The sequence below is a fragment of the Mus pahari genome, chromosome 5 (genome assembly GCF_900095145.1).
Source record: "Mus pahari chromosome 5, PAHARI_EIJ_v1.1, whole genome shotgun sequence".
In the NCBI taxonomy this organism is placed as follows: Eukaryota; Metazoa; Chordata; class Mammalia; order Rodentia; family Muridae; genus Mus; species Mus pahari.
This window is the reverse complement of record NC_034594.1, coordinates 108,970,341-108,991,881: the sequence shown is the minus strand read 5'-3', so window position 1 is coordinate 108,991,881 and position 21,541 is coordinate 108,970,341. Positions and strand designations below refer to the sequence as shown.

Below are 21,541 nucleotides of genomic sequence, written 5' to 3'. Positions count from 1 at the left end.
GAGGGAGGGAGGGAGGGAGGGAGGGTGGGTGTTGAACTACTATGCAGCTGGGTGCCTGAGATCCAGAACCTTCTTCCCCAGCTCTGTATATTCCTTCCTCCGAGACTGTCCACTGCTACCTGATATCAATTACCTGTGCACACTGCCCAGCTCCACACAGCCCACAGAGATGATGAGAAACAAATGGCTTGGTTCTTCTTTCTGTGTTTTCTTACTCTGTCCAGAGAAACAACCTGGTAGCGGCCTAGAGGGCAACCGAGAAGGTGGGGTCGTGACAGGAAGGGCTTCTCCTGGGAACCTCTGTTTCACTTTAAGGCCAGACTGACTAACCAGTGGCAGGGTGGCAAAGCCTGCCACCCTGAATGATCCACCTGAGGGGGAGTGGGTGCTACCCTGGCCAGCACACCCTCCAAGTCTGGCAGTGAAACCTAGGCGATGACTTTGCTCACTAATGTCTACCTTCCCCAGCCTTGAGACGGACCCTTCCTTGCGCAGTTAAGTCATGTCTGTTCTGATACTCACTGTCTTTCACCCCAAATCCTATAAGAGGTCCTGTGCTGAGAGCTAATCATACACGCTGAGTAAGACCCAACACTGCCCCAAAGCAGCTCACTAAGGAGATGCCAGACTCAGGCCTCTGTGAAATGGTGGAGCAGGTATGACTCCTGTGGCTTGATGGGATACACCCAAGACCCCACTGTGAACCCCTGGTGTCCTGGCACAGCCGATCAAAGGTTCTGCTTTCCATCAGCAGCTCTAAGTTTCTCAGGCACTCTGAGAAGGCTAGCCTCACAGGGGAGGCATGAAGGGGAGCCAGCCCCGAGGTGCAGACGAAGGAGCCACGACTGCAGCTCTCCAAATTTCAATGCTGCACCCCGTTTGTGCTCCTTCCCACCGAGGGAACGATGATGACTCCCAGTTTACAGAGGAGGAAACTGTGGCTGAGCAGGAAACAAGAGAGAGTGCCTGGTACACCACCTTAAAAAAATTTTTTTCCCAAATGATGAAGAAAAGTGTATCTCCAAGTAATGGGTGGCCAGGTGGCAGGTGAGAAGTCCCCAAAAGTCTAGCAATCCCAGTCTGTCCTGGTGCATGATGGGGGCTCTGATATCCAGCAAAGGGTCATCAGGGGAGGACAGTCTGGTCCCTTTGTTTCAAAAGTATTCTCTCCTCCCAGACACTGGCCTGGAACAAGGACCAAGAAGTTTTGGCCCAGACGCAGATGCCCATTACTGCCAGTGCCCCTGACAGCTCACAGTATCCGGGAACGAAAGTGGGTCATGCCAAGTCCTGGGGGCATAATTACAGTCCCGGAAGCCAACTTTCTCCTGCATGACCTGGGGCTGGAACAGATATGGAAATGGGGCTGGAGAAAGCACAGAGCACCACCAGGCTGGCAGAGGGAGCACTGTGGGAGAAAATGGATGCTGCAAAGCTCCACCTTGGAATCCTGTGCCATCCAACCAAGTAAAGAGCCGATGCCACCGAGTGGGCTGGGGCAGGTGGGCCACTTTCAGCCAGGTGAGCTTAGGCGGGTCTCAGCCTCTCTGGGCCTTTTCTTTCTACCGGCAGAGTGGCACCAGAACAGAACCTGGCTCCGAGAGTGAACAGACTTGGAAACAATGAGGAAAACAGGGTGTCATGGGCAGAACAGGTTCTGGGGACTTCAGGGAACAACTGCACCTGACCAACAGGGGAGGAAGGTGGGCTGTCTGCTGGGCGGTCATTTCCTAGGGCGGGCTCAGAGCCTTCTAGAGCAGTGGTTCTCATCCTTATGCTGTGACCCCTTAGTGCAGTTCCTCATGCTGTGGTGACTACCAACCAGAAAATGACTTTCCTTGCTACCTCATAACTACAATTTTGCTACTATCATGAATCGTAATGTAAATATCTGTGTTTTCCAATGGTCTTAGGGGATGTCTGTGACAAGGTCATTGAAACCCCCCTAAAGGTGTCATGGCCCACAGGTTGAGACCAAGGATTCAGGCTTCTGCTTAACCTGCCAAAATTCCACTAAGAAACCCTCCTTCAGCTGGACATTGATGGCATGTGCCTTTGATCTCAGCACCCAGGAGGCAGAGAGAGGCAGATCTCTGAATTCAGGGCCAGTCTGGTTTACAGACCAAATTTCAGGAAAACCAGAGTTACACAAATAAAACCTGTCTCAAACCCTGCCCCATCCCAACCCTTCTTTTCCCATCATGCTTCAGCTGGCCCAGCCCACCTGGTCAGGGATGGCTTGTGGCAAAGCCTCTATTCCCTCCTCCTGATTTGGCCCTAACCCCAGTCTACCCTCCTGACAGCCCATGCATCTCAACCTTGTTACCCTCGTCCACCATGCCTACTACATCTGAGTTTGGTTGTTGAAGCTGTAACTCTGTGTGGGTTCCTGCTGCATCTGAGTTAAAATACGATAAAGAGGAAGAAGGAAAGCAGAGCGTGCAACTCAGGATGCTGTGTCCAGCATCACACAGCATCTCAACTCTCTCCATTGCTCCAGGACACCCCTGACAGGGGAATATGGGTACCACTGAGGTACAAGGGAAGGGTGCAGAGGCTAGGGCCCACGCAGGGAGTTCCCTATGTTAGTAGCCCTGAGGCAAGGGGTTCAAGGAGACAAGTGGGCTCAGAGGTGGGGTCCAGGTGCCGACAACAGGCAGTCTGGCAGAGTGCCAGGTGTGTATCGGTAGCACGTGAGTAGGAACCAAGAGTCTACTACTCACAACTGCAACCTTGCATGGCTGCATGGTGAGAAAGGTGATCATGTCACCGTTGCATGGCTGCCTGGTGAGAAAGGTGATCATGTCACCGGGTATAGCCCCTGGCTCTGGATACTGCCACGTCCCAAGACAGCTACTCCACGGAGCCTATTGGGGACAGGTCACTGCCCCCCACAAGAGCCTCTCTCAGGAGGTGAAGCTTCTGTCTACATCTGGGTTGGGGGGTGGTGTGAATATGTGAGAACGGTCCCTCTCTCACAAGAAGAGAAATGCCCAGCGCTCCAGCCTCCATGATCTGCACGGATCTCCGTGATCCAGAGGCACGGGTGTCAGGAGGCTGCCCACAGAAAATGTGCAGGGGTCAATTCCTGTCACATGCCCACTGAGGGCACTGCCCTACAGAGCACACCCCAGGCTGCACACGTCCACCCACACCACCCAGGGAGGTCCTTGCAGCACACTTTACAGCCACCAAGCCAGAGGGTGTGACAAGTCAAGGCTACAGAGTGACAGAGTAGTCTGGTTCCCAAGCCACTGCTCTTCCCCCCAACACAGAGAGAGAGAGAGAGAGAGAGAGAGAGAGAGAGAGAGAGAGAGAGAGAGAGAGAGAGAGAGAGAGAGAGAAAGAGATTGGAGCAGTGTTCTGGAGCCCTCAGGGGGGGTTGTATGTGTGTTGCAGTCACCTGACCCCTGGCTAAAACCAAGTCCCTAGAGAGACAGACCTCACCTGCATCCACAGAGCTCACGGGTGTAACTCAACATTTCTAACTTTTCTGTCTCAGACCTGAGGACCTCCTCATGTGAGGCAGGACGGCAGCTTCATCCAGCGTCATCTCGGCTCTTCAGAGGGACCCACTGCCCAAGCTGAGTCCCCCCAGGAAAAGCGCCTACTACATTGGTCCAGGCTCTGAGCTCCTCTGGCCCGCCCAAGCCACCGTGCTGTGGCTCCTTGTAAAGATGACTGGCATTTCCTCTGACTCCCCTCTCCTTCTCTAACGCAGTGAAGACTGGAGGAAGGAGGTCCTTCTCTCTTTCTGGTGTGGAACCTTTGATTTAGAATTGATGTGAAGAACCTTTGCAAAGCCAGCATTGTCCGGTGATGGCCCCAAGGACCATCTCTGGAGGCCTCGGTGCCCTGTTATTGAGGATATGCCCAGACAGGAGACACAGGACTGGCCTGGATGACATCAGGGTTCCCTTTCTAACTGACTGTCTTCCACTCTCTGGCATTACTGTCCCAGCTCTTGCTTCAAGTTAGTCTCACTTACCCAGACCCTTAAGTCTCTAGTTTGTCCTCAAAGAGAAGTGTCAGCCAGTACGTGGCATGCTTCACTATCCTTTTGCAGGATGGAATGACACAGGGGAGGAAGGGAAGAGAAACAGACCACAGCATATGGAGAAAAAGCTTTCTCAAGGGTCTGAGATCTGCAGGCCACTCCCAAGTGAGCGGAGGGCCCACTGCAGGGCCCATTGGGAAGCCACTGCTGGGTCCGGACGGGAACCTGGCCAGCTCTGGCCTCGGATAGGGCAGGGCTGTCAGGTATGAAGCGCCCAGCCAGTTTCTGAGGTTGCTAGAGAGCAAGGTGACTGCTGAGCTGTGTAGCAGTATGCAGCTCATTAAGCCCACAGAGCTTAAAAATAGGGAAGTGCGCAGGCAGAGGGGGAAGGGAGCCGGGCTCCACTGGGGCTCAGCACACCGGAGGCAGGAACAGCATGGCAGAGGCCTCCAGGATCAAGCAGAAAGCCACTGGGTCAGCACCAAGCCCTCTGTGTTAGCCTGCCATGCAAGATGCCAGGGTGCCACCCTCCTCCCAAGAGAGGCCTGCAGCCCTGAGGCCTAGTGTGGCAATGCATACTGGGGAAGGCGGGGGCAAGAGGACAGTGAGTTCAAGACCAATCTGGGCTAGACAGTGAGATACTGTCTCTAAAAACCAAGCCTGGTGGGACAGACAGACAGAGCCAAGTGGGACCACCGCTTTGTTCAAGGTTAAAGAGACAAGAGGTCTAGTTGAAGGCACTGTGAGCCTGCCAAGAGTTGGCAGCCTTGGGTCTTCCAGGCATCCCCCTTAGAAGCCCTCGCCACTCCTCTCAGCCTGTGGCAGCATGACTAGACAGGCTTTCACTCAAATTCTCCCCTTGCCTCATTCCAGCGGGGTGACCTACGAGAGGTCCTTTCTCTGCCCTCAACTTGCTTCCTCGGCTGTAGAGATGCTGTATACTCTGGCACACGAGGCTAACTGTAGCACCTGCTGGTCCCACTGAAACCCAGGAGGGAGCTGACTGGCAGGCAGGAGGAAAGGGTGCACTTGGAAGACATGCATGCCCTGGTTGGGAAATGCAACGTGGCTGTGGCTGCCTTGCTTGATGGAGAAGAGTGCAAGTCATGCTTACTGAAAAGGATCCCAGTGCAGAGGCAAGGCATGCTCCCACAGAAGAGGGGTTCAGAAAAGTGCCCCGGGCATCAGTTGCTGCAGCGACCACTGGCTCAATACGGAGCCACGCCCCAGTCAGCCAACATATGCTGGGCATCCGATGACACTCAGCACTGTCCCTCTGGTGGATACACACCAGGAGCTGGGCCAGCCTCAGGAGGTGGCTGCAGCAGCTACAGAGAGAACAGAACCCAGGGGCAGGGGGAGTCAGAAAAGACTCTCAGGAGAATAGCAGACCACAGAAGGTTCTATCAGCGAGGCTGTGGTGGAAGGAAGGCTTATGGTAGGTTCTGACCTCTCCCACTTAGCCTGTCACACTGCCGGGGACTGGGGGCAGAATGCTGCTGGGAGCATGGAGCTTACACAGGGCATGAGATGGAGAAGAAACTCTAGCATCAATTATTCTATAACTGAAGAATGGGGAGGGAAACCAAGGCCCAAGCATGAAACTCCCCTTCCAGGCCAGGCCGCTTTCCAGGTGAGTTAGGAAGGCAGAGCTGGACTTCATGCTACTGGGCTCTCCAGCATCCCTCCCTCCCTCCCTCCCTCTCTCCCTCCCTCCCTCTCTATTACTGGATGTGACACTGCATGCTTTATACTTAGAAGAGAACTAAACTGAGGGTCAAATAAATTCCCCCAAACCACTCCGTAGTGAGAAAGAGAAACGCGCAGGCACGGAGCCCGTACTGTACGTAGGCCTGGCAGGAGCTGGTAATTCTTTCCCCCTCTGCCCACACAGAGGCAAGAGTGGTGACCTAACAGTCCAGCATCCGAATCCTAGCTTTGTTAACTGAAGGTCTTGCGAACGATGCCTCGGTTTCCTCCCTTGGAGAAATGTAGATAGTAACAGTAGCTGCCATGTGTTGACTGAGGAACTAATCCACACGGATACATAGATCAGAGCCTTAGGATATGAATATGCCACTGAAGAGCAAACCCTTCGAACTGGAAAGATGGCTCGGCGGTTAGGAGTGCTTGCTAAGCTTATAGAGGATGCACATTTGGCTTTCAGCATCCACATCAATCAACTTACAACTGCCTATAATTTCAGCTGCAGGAGATCTGTGCCCTTTTCTGATCTCCCCAGGCATCACACACACACACACACACACATACAGGAGTATAAACATATACATATATACAAATAAATAAAATAAATCTGACCAGGTATGGTGACACAAGCCTTTAACTCCAGCACTTGGGAGGCAGAGGTGAGCAGATCTCTGAGTTCAAGGCCAGCCTGGTCTACATAGCTCAAAACCAATCATTCAAACCTTTGGGCCAACCAGATACCTCGGCAGGTAAAGTTCCTATTGCCAAGGCTAATGACCCGATTTCAATTCCCAGACACCCAATGTGGAAGAACCAAGTCTTGTGAGTTATCCTTTGTCCTTTACATGAGGACTGTGACATGTGCCACCCCCATAAGGGGGTAAACAAGTATAATTAAAATTTATTTTTAAAAATAAATAATTGAATGCAGGGATTCCAACACCAGGTACACAGCCGCAAGGGATGGAAATATGGCGCTGACAGCCGTGTCCCCAGTGCCTGCAGCAAAGCACTGTCCAGGAGCTGAGAACAGTCACCCAAATGCCTGTGCATGTTCACATCCAGAGGCCATCCATAAGAGACAAAGGAAGGGCTGGCCCTGCCCAGTGTAGGGGCACCTCAGAGCACTGTCATACAGTGTGGGACCCGGCTTAGGGAAAGATCCAGAAGAGGCAAAGTTACAGAGACAGAAAGCCAGTTATTAGCTGGTTAGGGGTAGAGGAATAGAAAGTAGGGGAACTGCATCATACCTGGGGTTTCTGGGGTGGGAGGCAGTGAAATGTTCTAAAATTGAGTATGGTGACAGTGATGTCATCGAGGTGTGCAGCAGCTTAAAATGTGTAAGTTGTCTGGCACGTGAGCAACGGCTCAATCAAGCTGTGTGTTTAAGGGAGGTGGGTACTTAGAAACTCCTGTAAGTAGTACTGATACCATTACAGAAACGAGGCTCCGAAGGCTGGGCTGGGGCTCGGGTAGACTGTTAGCCTAGCATGCACGGGGCATGGTGGGTACTGTCCACCATGTAAAGCTATATACAATAGAACATACCCTAATCTCAGCACTCCAGAGGTGGAGACAGGAGGGCAGATTCAAGGATATCCTTAGCTACCTAGTGAGTTCAAAGCCAGAGGAACTTACGAAAAAGGAGGAAGAGACAGAGGAAGAGAGGGAGGGAAGGAAGGAGGAAGGAAGGCAGGAAGGAAGAGAGAAAGAGAAAAGATAGAAAGAAAAACAGAACAGAAATGAGACTTAAAGCAACTTTCCCAAAGCCGCATGTCCAAAGCTAGTAGGTTCAGGACCTGATTTTGGACTTTTTTTTTTTAAGTTTATAATAGTATTTATTTGTGTGGGCATGTTCATACATGGGGGATGTACAAGCCACAGTGCATGTGTGGAGGTCAGAAGATAACATGCAGGAGTTGATTCTCTCCGTCTACCACGTGTTCCAGGGATTGAACTTAGGTCATCAGGCATGGTAGCAGGAACCCTTACCATCTCAGCTAAAACTTCAAGTCCAGGGCTCTTCTCTGAAGTTTCCCTATGACCTACATCAGCCCAGATCCATGGGAGACCACGTCTGCCCTTGAATGTCCTAGAAGAGTCAGGCATGGTGGCTCATGCCCCTAACCCTGACCCTGGGAAATACAGGAGCAGCAAGTCTGAAGCCAGCCTGGGCTCCAGAGTGAGTCTTGTCAGTCTGGGGCACATGGTGAACTTAAGACCATCTGGTCTATATGGAGAGACACTGTCTCAAATACATACATACATATACATATATGCGTACGTATACGTATACATATACAGTGGGGAGAGCCTCTATCACCCATACCAAGGATGCCACAAGGAAAGCTCTACCTGTTGTCTAGTCTAAACACATCCACTTTACACAAGGATGATATATATACATATAAAAAAGGTCTGGACCAAGGTCACAGGGGACAGCACCGAAGGAGAACCTCACAGTTCCCGCCAACATTGAAGCCTTACCTAGTAAAGCTTGGGGAATAGGGCGGATGACTCCAAGCCATGAGATCATAGTTGACTTTAGAAGTGACCTTGGCCAAGCAGCCTCATATTTGGGGCTCTTGGTAAGATGATATTTGGGGAGATACTTGGGGGACAATCCCTAGGCAGTCCTTTACAAGATCCTGAACAGCATAAAACAATATGCTCCCCTCTTCTAGTCTGCCAGTCACCCCACATGACCAGGTAGAGAGTTAAGGGGCAGTGGGCTTTGAGTGTGCACAGCCTGGACGCCCCACAGTCTCTGGCAGATGTATGAGAGGCCTGTGGCCTGTCGATTACATGCTGTCCATAGATCCTGTTGGCTACTTGCTCCACCTCAGGAAGAAGGAAACGAAGGGACTGGGCGTTTACTCTCCAAGCAGGAAAAATGCTGGGGGAGTGGAACCAAGATTCTGATTCTGGGCCGCCTACTTTGAGCTGGTTGGCAGGAGGGGAAGGCCTGCCTCTGCCATCCCAGGAAGGCTCCACCTCAGGGTGTCTAGAGTTCTCAGCCAGGGACTGACTTGAAGGAAGACCCCTCTGCTCTGCCCTCTGCTTGGCCATGATGCCACAGCAACATAGCAGTCCCCTGCCTTGGCACTTCAGAGCACAAAACCAGCAAGCCGTTTCCCTAGATAAAAGGAAGACCAGAAAAGAAACAACCAGATTCAGCCAAAGCGACTCAGAAGCCAAGCGGTCTCACCGGGAGAGCAGCCCACTGGGTCTGGTGCCAGGGACTCAGCCAGGATACCTGCATGTGTCCAGAGAGGAGGCAGGAAGAAGCCACTCTGTAGCTCTGCCAGGCCCGCTGGCTCTGCCAGGCCGTCATGCACTGCAGGACACTGGGGGAGAGGTGGGAAGATGGGCCTTCTCCACTGCACTTGACAAGAAGGCACGACTGAGATGCTAAGGCATGAGAAAGACAAGGTTATAAAGCAGCTTGTCCACAGTCACGCACGGGGGCCGCCATACCCCAGATTCTTCCTGTTACTTCTTTCTCTTCAACACACTCCCTTCTGTTTTACAGAACAACCTATAGCAACCACGGAAGCATTTTACTGCATTGTCTTCACAGTCTCTAATATCCTCCAGGATCTAGGTAAATATTAATCCATTAAATCCTCACGTCAACCCCACGAGTTTCAAACCGCTTTAGTTCCATTTCTATACATAGGGAAAGGTGTTCAACGCGTCTCTCCACCCCGCTACCCCATGACAAAACACTGGAGGAGCTGAGATTTGCACACAGAACCTTCTCAAGTACCTGGGGCCTTAGCTTAACCTGGAGAGCTCTTGGGCTACTGGGTCCAGCCACGTTCAAGATGGCAAGAGATCCTGTGGGTTCCCGAAATCAGAAGGGCCAGAAAGGAAGTGTGCTAAGAGCCTCGTGCTAGCGGGAAGTCTCTGGCAGCCAAGCACCCTCAAGTCCAAGCTGGAGACAGGGTTGGAGCTGGCAGCCTCAACCACACAGCAACTCCTGTTGATGTCCTTGATCTTTCCTGCCTGGAGCAGGTGGCCATGGCCAGCTTTACTCTCGGGTGCTGTCCCCTTCAGGGTCAAGTAACAATGCTGACTGGTCCTAAGACAGTAAGCAAGCTCCATCCGTCACCTCCCATGGGTGCCCCGCCCATCTGGCCTATTCAATCCTCACTGATGACTGCCACAGTCGGAGCCCTTCTTTCTATCTCACACAAGCCCATCTTGCTGAAGTCTAACCCCGTCACCATGCAGAACAGGCATCTGCCGCCAGATGCACCCTTTGTTAAGTTGCTAGGTCAAGATCGGTGAACCACACAAATCAAAAGGAGCCATTCAAACAGCTGGCAGGTGTCACATTGTTAGAGGGAGGTGGCATGACCCTGTCCCCCTGCAGCCCCTCTGCAACTTCAGGACAGAGAAAACAGGAGTGGGGTTTTGAGTTGAAGAACTTGCGGGAGACATGACAAAGGCAAAGAGAAGCCCATTCTTTCTGACCAGCCAAGGACTCTGCACATCCGTCCCTGGGCTCAGGGATCCAGGTACAGAAGTCTGCCTTTTGCCTTTCTCTGCCTCTGCGGTATCTTCTGCAGGCAGCTCAATGGGCCATCTGCCGCCAGACCTTTCTACAAAAAGCCTCAAATCCCATCTCCCTAGGGGGCTGGAAGCTGGGGGAGGCAGCAGCTTGTAATAAAGGGGATGTATTAGGGGAGAGTGCTGCAGAGGGGACACGTGAGCATGCAGGCCAGACCAGACCAGCTCAGGGTGCACTCGGACACAGAATGGGTTAGTCTGAAGGATACAAGCACTCAGTCCCCAACTCCACCCTCCCTGGCCCAGCCCAGGTCCTGCTGTCCTTTGCCGCTGGGCAAATATTGACTTTCTTTCATTCAGCTGGCCAGTGGAACTGAGAGCAAGCACAGGCTGTTGTCTCCTTCCTCTGGGAGGCAGGGCAGGCTGTCAACCCGTCCTCCCAGGGCAGCAGGCATCCCACATGGGTCAAGAAAGCAGAGCGGGTGGGGCTTAGAGTCAGATGTCTGTCCTTTAAAACCTTTGTCTTCTCGCAGCCCAGTTCCCAGCCCACGTGGGTTTATTGTCATGTTCAGGCTGCCCTGTGGCCGCCATTAGGGGGTGTCTGGGTTGAGGGGAGTGGGATGGGGTGGCTGGTGTGTGCCTACAGAGCTCTGGCCCCACACTGAGGAACTTTGTGCTAGCTCTGTATTTTTTCTAAGGACTCAACATTCTCATCAGCAAAACGGGGCTGTAAGACTCAGAGAATTCAGCATCTAGATGAGGCGGTCCCTTCTCAGGACCCATGTCCTTCCGGCCATCGAAGCACTGTACCTCGTGCTCTGATCCTAAAAGAGATGGAAAATAACTGTCTTATGCTTTAAAAAGAAGATGGGAAGAGCCTTAGATTGAGGGCCCCAAAGTGCTGAGTCAGCTCCATCGTCCTCCTAACGCTCTGTGTGAGGCTCAGCTCTTTCTGAGTCTGTCACCCTACAGTCAGAATTAAAGGAGATGGCCCTGAGGCCCATCTGGATGCCTTGTTCCGAGGTTCCCCAGCAGGCAGCAGTGCCCTGGCTCCATCAGCCTTTCCTCACAGGGAGCCTTGAACGGGAGGATGCTGCTGAGCCTCTGTCTCTCTGCCTCCAGTGCCCTCACTGATGTCCTCATTCAGATGGCCACCCCATGGCTGAGCTCCCCGACATCTGCCCTGTGACCAGGGCCAGCTCACGCACACTCCAGGATACAGAGCAGGACACAGGAGACACAGCTCTCTCTTGGATGTGGCAGCTGCAAGACTCTGATCTCCCTCCGTATGACAGAGAAGCCCAGGCAGCATCCATGATCACACTAGGAACATCTCAGACTCCAAGAGGTTTACAGAAATTATCCCTGAGATCTTCCTAAGAAACCCAAAAGGTAAGGAACACGATGCCCATTGCATAGATGAGACAAATGAGGCTCAGAGACACAAAAGAATGGGTCTAAATTCAGAGTTACTAAGGAACGCACCAAGACGGAAACCTCTGCTCTCAATCCTCAGGGCTCTCTGGGCATTGTCATCACCTCTCCAAGTCAGGCTGAGTCACAAGATGGATACCAAGGGACAGTGAACGTTAAATGCCTGAAGGGTCCTAGCAAACTTCCCAACAGCCAACAGGCCAACACCAATTCTTCTAAACTGGCCTTCCACTTCACATTAAAAAAAAAAAAAAAAAAAAAAAACTGGGAGCCAGAGAGGACATTATCTAAGCTCACACAGCGAGTCTGGGTAAACTCGGCCCCGTGTCCTCCTCCCCATCACACCGCACACACGGTCTGGCACAGACCCAGATGCTGGGAGCCCCTGAAGCTCAGATGGTCTCTCTGCTCTGCTGCTGGGCATACAGACTCCAGAGACATCCAGCCCCATCCCTCCCTAATCAGCTGGCTCTTTCCTCCATGGTTCCGGGGGAGTGAGGTAAAAGGCCATTTGTCCTAACCACAGAACGGACCAGAAGTGACATCAGATGAGGAAGGCAGAACTGAGGAAAAGTGGGTATGACAGTCTGAGAAAGCCATCAGTGTTTCCTCCCCATAAAGTTCTTACTGCACAGTGCCTGGAGGCCAGAGGGACAGGGACAGAGTCAGTGGCTACTCCCACACCTGGCTGAAGCTTTGAGCTCCTTGGGGTTGATCATACTGTGACAGCCCCCTCCCCACCCCCTACCCCCTTGGCCACTGCTTCCAGTCGCCCCACTGCCAATTTGCCAAGGGCTTCGAGTGATACTATGAATAATGGCCAAGGTTCTTCCGGCTCTTGTGGGATCCACGCTGTATTAAGCACTTCACACGTTTCTTCTTTAATCTCCATAGGAACACTAGAAGGCTGCCGCCTTTATCACTGTGTTTTGACAATGAAGTCACTGAAGCTCAAAGATATAAAAGCACTCACTCAAGGTCACTGAATGGTAACCAGCAGGATGGGGGCTCCCAGGTCTCACTCCAGGGCTGTGTAGAGCCTGGGAAAGGGCTCTGTTTCTCAGACCCTGTCTCAAGGCATCTCTGGGGATAGACGCAGGGAGGGGCCGTGCACTGGGAGTTCCAGAGGCCACCTGCTCCCATCGAGCACCCTCTTGGTACTCAGCAAGCACCAGCTCTGACCTCCAGCAACGCAACGTGTCTTCAGAGATGAATGGGTTCTGGGGCATCCTCCGGCTGGTCTTTCCTCTGGCTGGTCTTTCCTCAGATACAGGTGAGGAAGGCAAGAAAGGGTATTTCCCAAGGTCACATAAGAACGTACAAATGGGAAGAGAAGCTTGGGAACTCAGTCTAACTTTCTCCTCTTTGCCCAGGAGTCTTCCTAAAGCACCCAAGACCCAGCGCCAGGCTAGGGACTTATCTCAGCTGAAGTCCCAACAGGTTCTCCCCAAGGAAGACCTCGGTCTTCCATGCAGGCAGTCCAGGCTGCGCAATGGGCTGGTATAGCTCCCACTGGAGAGCTTTCTATGAAGGAAGGATTCTTGAGGTAGTGGGACAGCAGAGAAGACAACATGACCTTGGGAGACCTCTGACTCTCCTGACCCAGGGACCCTCTTCCCCAGGGAAAATTATGCCCTGTGCAGAGGGTGAGCAGTTCTGGGTTGACAGTGGCCTGTCAGGCCTGGAGACTCTGTAAGGAGCTGTGATGGAGGTATAAACTGTAGGCCTCAGTCCACTTGGAAGGCTAAAGAACTACATGCCCAGGGGCTAGCCTTCGGTACCGTTTCCCCTTCAGTTGGGACAGGTGGTATCAGAATGGGAAAGACTCAGGTCCTCAATGTCCCAACCCCCCATTTCCAGATCTAGAGATTAAGGCCTAGGGGAGTAAATAGTCACTCAAGGTCAGCCAACAGGTCAGAATGCCTTCTGACGCCCCCCTGAGGTTCTAGGTTCAGAGGTTCACACTGTTGCCCTCCCAAGTGTGCACAGGGCTCTCTGCAGAGGCCAAGAATTAAAGGCAGTGAATTCCCAGGCAGTGAACTGAACGCTTGGCAGACTTAGTCGTGGACTCGGTTCATCGGACCACCTTCCTCCTCCCCTTCTCCATCTCCCCACCGTCACTCCTGTGTGGTGCACCACTCCCCTACATCACACCGAGACTCCCAGAGGTACACCATTGGTCCAAGGTCACGCAGCAAACCCAGCAGAGCGCCACTGCCCACACTCCCATCCGTGGCCTCTTGCCTGGATCCTTGAAAACCCCATTCCTCCAATGCACAAAGCCACGGCACTGGTTGGAGGATGAAAAAGTTCTCGGAAAGGAATGGGGCACAAAACATGTCTGCAGATTCTGGTCTGGACAGACCAGGCCGAGGGGTACCAGCACCCCCACTGCGCGCCACTCTGCGCCAGGGGGCTCCAAAGCTCGGAGCACGTGGGATCCACCAACTTATCCTCACTGCGGCGGCGGGGGCGCGCAGGGTCCCCCCACTCTCTGCACATGCTTTTCACCACACACCCACTACATCCACCCTCCAGGGCACCTCTTCCCAGGATGAGCTGTGAGTGCCCTCGCTCCCTGTCCCAGTACAGATGCGTTAACCTATGCTCAACACTAGAACAGGTCTGAGTGGAGGGGTTCCTGGGATATTCAGGACATCTCCCCCGGGACAAAGAAGTGGATTTCGGGAGCCTGATCTCACCAAGGGCTGATCCTGCACTTAGTTTATGCCTCAGCAAGTGCTGAACCCTGAAAGTCAAGGTCTCATTTGGTAATCCAGCCTCCCAGGGGGTCCAACACCAGGCCCTGGAAAGCTGCTGGTGTCCTGGGTGTGGCCTCACTTGGGACTGCGGGACATGGGATGCCCTGGCAGGGCTCCCTGCCTGGGCTCCTCTTACCCGGGGATGTTCCGGGGGCCGATTCGGCGTGGGCTGGTGCAGAAGGCAGCGGGAGTCTGCCGCCCTGAAGTCCAGGTCCCCTCTTCCCACTCCCGCGCCGGCCAGCGCTGCGGCTCTCCTCCCGCTCCCTCGCTCGCGCGCTCTGCAGTAGTAACAACCTGATCCGCTTCCCCCGCCCGCCAATTGAGATGCGCCTCACATCCGCCTGCACACGCGCGCGCGGCCCCTCGGAGGCGATCCCCGATCCAGATCCTGGATCTCGGGGAGCAGAGACCTGTCCTGGTAGCCCACACCCTGTTCTTAAGTCAGGACAGTCCGCGGAGGGTGGCTGAGAAGGGGCCGCCCCAGGAAGAAGCTGCCTGGAGTCACCGGGCAGAGGGGTTTAGCCGCATGCGGTCATTTAAGAAGTTGCAGGCTGGGCAGCTCAGACCCCGGAACCGCATGGGGCTCCCCCCTGGCTCTGCGGAGAATCCCCACCACTCGCGCAGTGCCCTCCTACGACACTCCCCACCCGCCCCGCTACTGCAAGCTTTTCCGGGAGCTTCTTGGCGCCCAAGAGTGACTGGGGGAGGGGAGTGAGAGAGGGGGACCTCCGCCTGACGGAACTGCAGGGGAGAGGAGAGAGGGGTGACGCGCTTCGGGGATACAGATTAAAGGCTTTCCTGAGTCAAGAGAGAAAAAAAGGAGGGAGGAACAAAAAGGGGGACACCGAGGGGAGGAAAGGAGGGGGGAGTCCTCTGGGGGCCACTGAATCAGGTCTCTGGAGGGTGGAGTTAGGACAGGGTGCGGGGGTCTTTCCATAGGTAGCTACGGGAGGGGAGATGACGCGGAAGTGGAAAAGCTACCCGTAAAAGGATTGTGTCCTGGAGCCCTTCCTGCTTGCCCCAAATCTTGCTTTCTTCTTCTTGGGCAAGGGTTTCCACAAACCCTGAGTAGGGACACTGAGTAAGGGTGGCAGGGAGGCTTGAAACCATGGTGTCCCCTCATCCTCAGTGCCTTGGTCTGATCCTTGTGCTTCACCCTGGATCCCCAACTCCCCTGCTGCTAAGACCTCAGCATCCCAGTCCCCAAGTGGAGTGTCCGGCTTACCCAGCCCAGCCCACCTCTTCGGTCCCGCTTGCTCCACCCTCTGCGGCAACACCTCTTTCTCTTTCCCTCCTGTTTTGTGTACTCAAACAGGAATCAAGTTCAAGACGTGACGCAGGAAGTGATGAGCGTGTGTGTGTGTGTGTGTGTGTGTGTGTGTGTGTGTGTGTGTGTGTGTGTTTTGTTTTCCATGGGCATACCTGGAAGAAACAGGAAATTACCAAACTACCATCAACCCCTTCTTCCTTCCCTCCCAGTCCCCACGGGCTGCAATGCTCCGGCTCCGGCAGGCAGCACTTAGTGACTCCGTTTAGAATGGTGGCTGCTTGCTGTAGGCCCGAGGCTACAGAAGAGCTGGTCTGGGGATTCCATGCAGCCAGGCTGGGCAGGAGCATGTCCCTGGACATGGGACGGCTGTTCCCAGGTGTTCATTCTCCAGAGAGAAAGGGTGGCCTGGGGTCAAGAGCTCAAGGTCAGACTATAAGGAGTACTAGGAGTCTTACCCATGCCTGCCCATGCCACCCCCAGAGCTGAGAACTGCTCCCTGTGCGTGGGCAGGCTGAAGAAGTGTAGGGGCCTGCTCCTCCACAGGGGTAGCAGCACCCCTCTTTGATTTCCACCAACGAGGAAGGCTCAGTAGGTTGCATTCAGGTTAGACTGCAGGATTTCCTTTAGCTAAGAATACCCAACAGCATTCTGCCTTAGGAGAACCCACGCCTTCAGGATGGGAATGGGTAAATGGGATGATTCTCCGATGGGAACATCGGCACTACCACATGAACTGGAAGATGCCCTGAGCCTTCCTCAAAACGGCTGCCAGGCAGTAGGGTCTGAGGCAGAGCTAGAGTCGGTCTATAAAGCTATGTCCACACTTTCTAGAAATACCTGTTAAGTTTACAGACTGCCTCCATGTGCCTGTCCCTTCTTGGGGTGGAGGGACAGTGGACTTCTATTGGTGGCATCTATGCAGATGGGGCGGGTCCTCTGAGAAAGGCATCTATAGTTGGCTCCCTTCCCTGGCAGGGGTGGTAACAATGAACCTTAGAGCTTTGATCTCTTAATCCATGTAGACCATTGTTGGAGGCTTCGGAACAAGACAAGGATATTTTGTTACGCCATGAAGGAACAGAAGTCCCCTAAAATGTGGGTGACTCAGGCAAGGAGTCATGGTGGCCCAGAGGTGGGCCTTGTGATTCTGGATGCTGAGCTTCCCTTGTCCACATGGGCCGGGTACACAGCTATACCTTCCCCCTCCTCCCCGTGCTCCTCCCATCCTTTTCCCACTCTCCGGTTTCAGCTGGTTCTGCCCTGGCCCACATGCCTGTTCAGAGGTTCACTGCAAGGCAGGACCTGTTCAGGGCCTTTGCACATGCTGCTCTCTCAGAGCAGGGCACTGTCCTCTTGCCCCTCACAGTCACGCCATGTCGGCCCCACCCCCAGCACCACTAGCCTTAGTCCCCCGGCCCTCCCCTTGTCCTTACCTGTTTCCATCCCCTTTACTCTAACTGCCTTCTCCACAGGAGGCCTCCAGGCACAGAAAACCCTCATCAAGTGGAGCCTGGAGGCTGCATATCCAAGACTGCCACACAGCCATGGCGGATTTAACAATGAAACCACTCCTAGCATCTCTCTCCCCAGCAGCATAGGAGTTTAACTATCAAACAGGGTTATTAGCCTAAGGATTGAGGGATGGGCGGTGTGAGGGAATTTAGGCAAGCTGTATAGGTACTCACGTCCACTGAAGGAATCGAGCCATCCTGTGCCTTCAGCTTCTCCCTGGGTCACAAACTCCTCGGCTGCCATCACTCTCCCTGCTGTAACACACCACTTAGCCCACTTAGCGGCTCCTGAGTCCCAGGGGAAAGTGGACTGCTGCTAGGACCCCTCTGCACCTGGCTTCACCCCCTGTGAGACTATGACCAGTTCCCTGTGTTCACCCTGAGTTGGCCTCAGGTGCCAGCTCAAACCATAGTTGCATGTCTTGGCCAACCCAGGAGTAGCGAGGGAAGGGGTAGGAGGTTCTTGCTTCCTTCATGACCAAGGTCACTTCCAACTGAGCCTAGATACCATGAGCAAAGTGGCTTTCCCCCTTCTAGTCCAATGGAATGGCAGCTCTAAGCCTCTCCCACATAGACAGGGGAGCTGTTCCTTGCTTGCATCTAAGCAGCACACCCCTGCCTTTGCTTCCAGAGCTCCTGGCTGGAATGGGGGGGGGGGGATCATACACAGAAGGGGTGCCCTGAAACCCACTCTGCATTCTCCCTGTTGCAACCCAGGTGCCCTCCTTCCTGTCTGTGCCACCTGAGGCTCCTCCCCCAGGCTTTACTCCAGGAGCACACCACAGCTGGGTCCCCTGCAAAGTAGCTTGAGCTTGCTGCGCATACGGAGCAGGGGAAACCTTGCTGGAAATTAGCATCCCTAGGCTTCCCCTGAGCAAGGGGACAGGGACAAGGGGAGAGGTGACAACACATTGGCCGGGTCCACTCCTCACTTCCTGCCTGTCCAGACAAAACAATAGTTCCCGTGCTTCCCTCCCTAAGACACAGAAATTAAGATTTCCGCAAAGAGCATCAACTCCTGCAGATGCCACTGTGCCCATTGCCAGTGCTGACATGTTGTCCCTCCTTCCACCCATCCTAGTCACTGAGCCACCAGGGCAGCAGCCCCCAGGTCCAGAAGCACCAGGCTTTACAGCTGAAAAAACAGAGGTTCGGAGAAGGCCAAGGACTTGCCTTGCTCCAGGCTCCAGAGTCAGGGCCCACGGAATTCAAGGTCTGATCTGTGGGTTCCAACAGCCATCCACCTCCCAGGGAGGGAAGGGACTGTCCAAGACCACATTGCCCAATTTTAGAGTCTTCCAGTCGTAGCTCCAGTGCCAGCTGTACTCAAAAGACAGCATCTCCATGTCTCCCTAAGGACAGCTTTTCCTAGACATGAGCAGCAATTCCCAGGCCACCTATGAAGAGTCCATGTTTGGCAGAGGGGCCTTGAAGAGGGAAGGGAAACGAGCTATACAGTGAGCCTCTCTCCAGAGAATGTAAGAAGCCAAAATGACAGCCTCCCGCAGTTGTGGGAGGGAGGACCCCCTCCAGGTACGCCTGCCCACCTGAAAGAGGTTGGGAGTGGGGGGCTGCTCACGCATGGTGACCTCTATCGCCATCTACTGGTCAGAACACACAGCCTGTATGACCTCTTCCAGTGCAGCTGGGATTTTCCTGCAGAGATCACAGCCTGGAACGTTCTGTCCCACACTTTTTGGATAAGCATTCCGGAGGATGCACGATGTACCACACACTCACTCTCCTAGGCCTGGGAATGGCATGCCGGAGGTTACAACCCCTACTAGCAGAGAACGGCCCACGAGCCACGCTGCAGAGAAGGGCAAGCCCATGGCCTGAGGAAGCAGAAAGGCTGGCCCAAGGCAGACAGCCTCTCCCTGGGACCCAGAGTTCACCTTCTGCTCTGATCCCACTGAAAATACAGAGATTCCCGGCCTCATGCCCACTAGGGAAAGGAACAGGGTGGGGAGGAACAGAACGGGACAGTGTCAGAGGCCTGAACTCAGAGGGCCTTGGAGGTCAGGTGGCAAGCAACAAGGTGCAGTGGAAGGCTTATGTCAGGGCTGGGCTTGAAGGTGGAGCAGTCAGAGAGCCCCAGACAGAGCAGAGCCAGTACTGCATTCATATGGGAAAGGTAAACCGGGTGGCCCATGGCAGGGCCACGCCAGTAGAAAGGCCAGGAATGGGCTGGCATGGCTAGAAGGCTCCCTGCTGACTGAGAAACTGCATCAGAAAGCAAGGGAGAGCCAGGCGCCCAGGGCAACTTGTGGGACTCTGGAGTGTGTCCCTGCAGCAGTGGTGGAGTCTGTCACCAGAGTCCAGGGAGACTGGAGTATGAGTTTGGTTTGGGACATGCCCAGTTGAGAGGGCTAGACTGCCTTCAGGGACCAGCATCCTGCAGGAACTAACTTACATGTGCGGATGCGGGGCGCAGCCGCAGCTCTGGACGGAACACATGGCCTTTGGAGGTCACCGACCCTTGAATCCTAGAGGGACACCCATGCGGTAACTGGACTCTCTCCTGGATCTTGGGGCTCAGGTGTTAATTCTCTTTCCCCTCATTCCTTTGAGGATTCCAAAGCCAGCAATGCAAACTCTTAACTAACAATCCACGGAAATATGTCCCTTCCCAGTGCAGAATGTCCTTGTCCTTTTGCATATAATATATGGTTTACTATCTCAATGGCATCCACCTGGGAAACAAACAAAACCCCCTAGCATCGCCCTTTCCCAGAAGCCCCAGCCAATGTGCTCCAGTGAAGGCCCCGCCCCATGGCCTGTCCCCATGACCCCTCCCCATGGCCCTTCCCCATTGCCCCTCCCCCCTTGGTCCCTCCCCATGGCCCTTTCCCATTGCCCCTCCCTATGGCCCCTCCACATGGCCCTTCCCCATGGCCCCACCTGGTCACTCTGTACTCAGGCCTCTGTCCCCAGTACTGCCCCCAGTCTCTGCCCTGCCCACTCCCCTGCACTACTTCCTGATTCAGTCAGTCAGAGCTCCTCACTCCCACCCTCAACACCCAGGCCTCATGAACTTCCTTCTGCCCTGTCCTTCACCAGTGTCCAGGGCTCTGTTGTGTAGTGTGAGTTCTTTGCAGTTCTCCCCCTCACCCTCACAGCATGGGCACTCGGTAAACACTCCATCATCTTTGACTGCTGACCTTGTACCAGAGAACAACAGGAACTATGAACTACTCTCTCCTCATAGTCTAGAAGAATCACTATATGTCCAACCCCTCTTCAAATAAGCACTGGACAAAACAGGGGCCCAGAATCCAGATTAGAGGTGTGGCCTCATTTCTGGACATTGTCCTAGGTGAGTCATGCTGTGTCGCTCTGTCACCATGGTGATACCCAGCAGTGAAGTGTAGGTCCTGGGCTGGGAGGCAGGAACCTGGGATATGGCATGTCACTGGCTCTGACTTGCTGGGTGACCTTGACTAAATCAGTCTCTCTTTGGGTCACATCTCAGCCTGTGTCTTTATCAGAAGGGTCAGTGCTCAGCAGTAAGATGGCCACTGGGACTTCCCCAGCACTAACAGCCTGCTTCTTGCCAGCCTCCTTCCACTCCAGCCTCCAAACGGGGAAATTAATCGAGTGTTCAGGTCTCTTCCCTTGCCAGGCACAGCCGAGCTTACTGGGAAATTAGGGTGACATTGGTGCAAATAATTGAGCGTCTTTCCCAAAATGGTCTTCAGGCCCCGTTGCTTTAGCTGCTGCTTAAATAGATGAGCTAATTAAGTTAACTAATTGCTCCCAGGGTCTAATATTTTTCAGTCACATGACCCAAGGAGACAACATTCCATGGCCTCTCTGCTGTCTGCATTCCTCCCACTGATGGGCCAGCTTCCTTCTGTGCTGGGGACTCAGCCACCGCACCCTGAACTCAGGCCAGCTCTTAGCAAAGCCTTCTACCTGCCTCTGTCCACAAAGCCTGCCTCAACTTACCTGCCAATTCCTCCGTCCACTCAGTGACTTACGGCTAATGCTTAGCTGAGGAGCCACTGATAAGCAAAAGCAAACGAGGCCTTGTCCTCACGGAGTGCTTGGCTTGCTTACAGAGGTGACACCAGCCACTGACCGCACACATAGTTACACGCATGCCTTTATATCTGTCATGGAACCAGTGATATAAAAAAATATGGGACAGTGCTATGCAACAAAGGGAAATCAAGGGGGGCTTCCTGGAGGAAGAAAGGCTTGCTCTGATTCGGAGGCTGGACAGATATTAACAGTACAGTGAGGAAGAAAGTGTATTGATGGCAGATTACACATGAGCAGTTCTCAACCTATGGGTCTCAACCCCTGTGGGGTTGACCAATCCTTTTTTTTTTTTTTTTTTTTT

The 21,541-nt window shown here is 53.8% G+C and overlaps 1 protein-coding gene across 2 annotated transcripts in view; it reads right to left on the bottom strand.

Moving 5' to 3' along the window:
- Positions 1–21,541, bottom strand: part of Syt2 (synaptotagmin 2) — a 107,446-nt gene that overhangs the window by 26,276 nt on the left and 59,629 nt on the right. Inside the window, exon 1 of one of the 2 annotated variants that reach the window (XM_029539302.1) lies at positions 14,552–14,602. The exons of the other annotated variant lie outside the window; for it this stretch is intronic. The gene's annotated coding sequence lies outside the window, so the exon portion shown is untranslated. Of the gene's footprint in view, positions 1–14,551; positions 14,603–21,541 lie in introns of those variants that run through there. 2 annotated transcript variants of the gene reach the window in all.